The sequence below is a fragment of the Bombus affinis genome, unplaced genomic scaffold (genome assembly GCF_024516045.1).
Source record: "Bombus affinis isolate iyBomAffi1 unplaced genomic scaffold, iyBomAffi1.2 ctg00000810.1, whole genome shotgun sequence".
NCBI classification, from domain to species: Eukaryota; Metazoa; Arthropoda; class Insecta; order Hymenoptera; family Apidae; genus Bombus; species Bombus affinis.
In genome coordinates, this window is record NW_026109370.1 from 9909 (window position 1) to 14800 (window position 4892).

At 36.3% G+C, this 4892-nt stretch overlaps 1 long non-coding RNA gene across 1 annotated transcript; it reads left to right on the top strand.

The window, feature by feature from the left end:
• Positions 1-605: 605 nt before the first annotated feature.
• On the top strand, positions 606-4384 carry LOC126928294 (uncharacterized). The gene is made up of 4 exons (XR_007716502.1): positions 606-1600; positions 3646-3881; positions 4084-4185; positions 4260-4384. It is a non-coding gene; the product is annotated as an uncharacterized LOC126928294 (long non-coding RNA).
• The last annotated feature ends 508 nt before the right edge of the window (positions 4385-4892 follow it).

Sequence of the window (4892 nt, forward strand, 5' to 3'; positions counted from 1 at the left end):
TGATTACCGATTGAATTGCTATTCAATAACATCGTCACCTATCGAATATATCGAACATGTTGTGATTGTACGAGTAAATAATATCAATTAGATGAAACTCATATTACTAGTGTTCCATTTAATCGATTTACCTTGGCGCTGTTCTTCGACGCTTGGTGCCATCGTATCAGCGCACGGCGCAGTCTCCTTTTGTATAGTCGACGTATTGATCGCGTTCACCGCTTGTGTTACGATCGATTTGTTCGTTTCTTCTTGGAAAAAGCCGGCTTGCAGTGCAAGTTTCCTCACGGCCAGACAGTAACCCAGAATCGGTGCCGCCAACAGGTCGAGACAAGCGGCAACCCAGGGCATAACCCGACGGTGAACTATTCAAATTGGGGTCTTTGGTTTCCCTTCAGGAAAACACAAGTCATCAGGTAGACCAGTCGAGAAGTCGATAATTACAGGAAGAGAATGAAAGTGATCCTGGTAACGCTTTTGCTTGAAATATCCAGCAAACAAGAGCCCTCTATTTGTATAAAATACTCGGAAACAGTGGTCTATTGCTAGTCTCCTTTTTACCCGTTTTGCTGCTCAATCTTCGACTAGAGTCCTTCCGAAAAATGATCGCTACTTGTGTGCCGTATTATGGACAACAGGTCCTCCCTCATTCCAATTTGCTTGATCCTCACCTCTGGAGCCAGTTTGCGTGCTTCTTTGCCTATGCTCGAAGAAAAGCCCAGTTCTCCGATTTTGTCCTCTTCTTTGGTTAAATCTTCTTTTACCCTCGATTCACTTGATTGTTTGATCGTCGACGATCTATCTATCACGTTACGATGTACCTTTATAAATATTGTCGATACAGACGTTGCCCGACTCTGCGCACGCGCTGCCACAAGTATATCCTAGTAGTTTACATAGTCACGGTGCTGCCTCACCGTTTTCCAGCACACTGGTGTTCCCTTCTCGCCACCACTTCAACTCTGCTTTGGTTATGTATATTTATATGTAAGGTATTCCTTACCCTTTTTAGCTCCTTTTCTCTCCCTTTACCGCTCACGACAACGTGGTTTCACACGGACAATCTGTGGAGTTGCCTCTGCAGAATCAGTTCTCGTACAACCGGTTTACCAGATTAATTTTATCCACCAAAGACCTTCGAATATAACTGCCGACTCTCTATTGTCTGATTCTAATCTCTGCGTTTGTTGATGTTTTGTTCACTGTATGTTGCGTGCAAATCCGCCTAACGTTCTGTAACTGAAGTTATACGAAAGTGTTTAAAAGTCAAAGTGAAAACGAAGTAAAATTGTGAAGTGAAAACGGTCGTCTCTAGTCAGATCGAGGTGGTACTAGCGACTGATATTCCCCCATTTGCTGCAGCTTTTAGCAACATCGATCCGGACCTGGTAGGCTCCCTCTGTTGAAACTGGCCAATCAACGATTCGCTTACCCCACTACTAGTATACAGCAATCATATTGGGGACACGTCGAATGTATTTACGTTTGAGGACAAAACGTCGATATTTACTGGGCCACTGCAACCTTAGACAATGCGACTTTTTACATAATATTTTACAAATCTGCGTGAAAATATCAACAGCGGTCATGGAGGAATCTGGTAGAATCTTTATTATATAACATCGTACAATGTCTAAACTATAATTTCGACAGACGCGAGCTACGTTCCACCAAATTCGAATCACCGTTATAGTGCTCTTTACGTTTATTTTGGTCGATTAACTATAATCGCTTTACTTAGACATTATTATAGACATTACTTAGACATTGTATTATAAAAACTAGTCTAATTTGGACCATTAACGTATTAATTCTTGAAACGATGACAACATAGAATTTCGTTCTTAAGTGTACAATTGTACACGCCTTCAGTTCACACGAACTGATACCAGAATCATTCTTTCCTCTCGTTCCATCATTGGACCTTATGCCTCATAAATTGTTACCGTAACGTATCACGTAATTCATAATTGCACGGCTTAAGCATTTTACTCTTGCTTCCTGGGTAACAGTTTCGACGTCACCCAAGTATTATTTATTGCAGGCAATAGATTAGATAATACATGATTCGGACTGAAAACAGGATTGCAATAACAAATGATAATTATTTACAATCTACTTGGATGAAAAGATGCAAGCTTTGAATATCATTTCTTTTGCAATTATGCGACGATTGAAATAATATTTGCTTTGATCGGTATCTAACGTTCACAAATCGACCTTCTCATTTTTCTTCGTTCGTTAACCGACCAAAGTCCACGTTTGTTTCTTCTATTTCTCCGATGATATTTAGCGAACATGAGCGGTCAGACTCGTGTACTTCACATTCAGCGTCATTTAATTCAGTCGGTGAATGGTAACGCGTTATTACCCTGTGAAATTGCAGCAGGTACAGTCTAATACGGCATAAATTATGGAAATAGTTCGCACACTGATGTGGATTTGAATCATACGATTTCTTAGTATTGATTCTCTAAGTTTGATTATAATGTATGTTTATTGCTGCGTCTAGTTTATTGAAAAGTACACATTTTTATGTGACAGAAGATCTGTAATCATACGATTTGCGTAATTATCGGAGAAATGAATCAGAGTATCTTGTGATTTATATAGATAGCTAAAATTAAGGCAGTCGTTATCGTTGTATATGAAGAATATTATTATCTGTTAGGGGATGATGAATGATTTGAATGAATTCGTGGAAGATCTAAATTAGTCGAGGAAACATTGGCTTTGGAACAATTTTCCTATATTGTCTTGTTGCCAAATAAAACGTGCATTGTACAGGTTGGAAATTTTTCCTGAAATTAATGATAGTTTTGTCTCAAACTTTTTTTTAAACCTAGTATAATGCAATATTTTCTACAGTTGCATAAACGTGACATTTGGTACACGTGATTCACGCATACTTTCCGCCGACGCGAGTTTAGTCTGTGTTGCAATTTTTTGCAGTAATACAACACTTGTTCGAGGCTGTGAGTTAGCATAGCTTTTGCTGAATACTTATCGTCTACAAACAAGAAAGATTTTTGCACACGTCAAATACGTCCGTGACTTTCATCACGATATGGAAGATTCCGACTTTTCTTTGCATACGCAAAACGATATCAGAATATTAAAATCCACGAATTTCCTTACACGTGATAAACGTGTGCCTCGAACGGCGCGTGATAAAATGATGATAGAGGTCATGAACGATCGAGGGTAGCATGAAATGAACTCTAAGTTCTATAACTAAATCGGCACACATGAATCGTTAACGTAACTCAATTGAGAAGAGAGCGTCGAATCGTCTAGAAACACTCGTACTCCTGTTCCAAAAGCGTTAGTGCCAAGAAGGTGCGCTTTGTCGTTCAATTATTATAAATAGAATAATGCTCCCAACCATCCGTTGTATTATCGCGTTGTTAAGTTACTTGTAAAGTCTACCGATTCTTTCGAATATCGTTTTAAGGCTCTTAGTTTCCATATAGTACTATTTTTGCAAGCATTTGTAAAACGTTATCGATGAAATCCAAGATTATCTTATTTTTGGAATCTCGAGCGATATTTAAATCGCTCGAGATTACTCTAAATATATTTTGACATAGTAAAAATAAATTTTAATTCAAATTTCCCGCATAACGCCACTTTCTTAATTGCTAGTTTCCATCTGAACACGGAAGATGGCAGGACGGTTCCTAATCAATACAAATTGATTGTTTGATGCGTATGAAGCTGTTTTACCTTTCCCTACGATAGTGGCGCTGCGTGATATTCTCAATGTTATCATTCATCATATCGATATAATGTGGCGTTTACACTTTGGACACTTTTTGAAGCGACTGTGTTGTGTTTGAATGCGATCTGCGATTTAAACGAAGAAAGATTTCTTGCAAAAGGTACACAATATCATCATATTTTTGTTTGTATTATTCTTTTATACTGAACTTTTCCCCTGCATAGAAATGAAGAATTTGTAGGTTATGTTATTTATTGTATTTACATATATCGCGTAGTATGAAAAATATATAAATCATATGTATATGTTTTTACTTGTATGTTGGAATATATTACTTAATTTTTGTTTAAACATTGTTACAGTTGGTTGGGCGTCGTGGCAAAATGTTCAAGGCTTCGGAGAACCTCCTACAGTAAAGTCACAAATTTTGAACCTTATTAGGTCCATACGAACGGTGGCATGAAGTAATTACATACAAATTATTTTAATTCGTTTGATAATAAATTTAAATATAACACAAATATGTTGTTTGTTGCAGTTCCATTGATATTCCTAAATATCGTAACAATAATTGTGAATAATTGGTGCTTGGGTGAAAGAAACGATTGATGGTGTAAATAAAAGGACAATGAGCTGTGAAAAGTGATGTACATAAACGCAAAATTACATTCTTTTATTTTTACTTTTGTATCGAAGAGTAAAGTATTTTTTATTATATCGTGTTTCAGCATATTTTTGTACTGCAAGTATTTTAAAAGATAGCAGTATTTATATATGTTGTTTCTACCTATATCACTTCTTATTTATTTTTATATTATTTTATAAGCTTCCAATTGTTTAATTATGTTGGATACGTTTTACATATTTTTCTAATCATCGTAGTGAAGACAAAAAATTCTTCATACGATAATGCAGTAATACACAACAAACCTTTTATCATATCAAAATACATATATTTCCATATATACTTAAATATTTATCTAAAATATCATGCATCATTTCGAACTTTTTAGAATATTTCTTTCCACATTATCTAGCAGTTCCTGTTCCATCTGCACTAAACATCTGCTTTTTCCTACACTAAACAGCATCTACTTACTTCATTTTGCCAATGTCTACAAATAAACTTGAAACAACCGTCGAAATTCATATTGCAACATCAACTCTATAA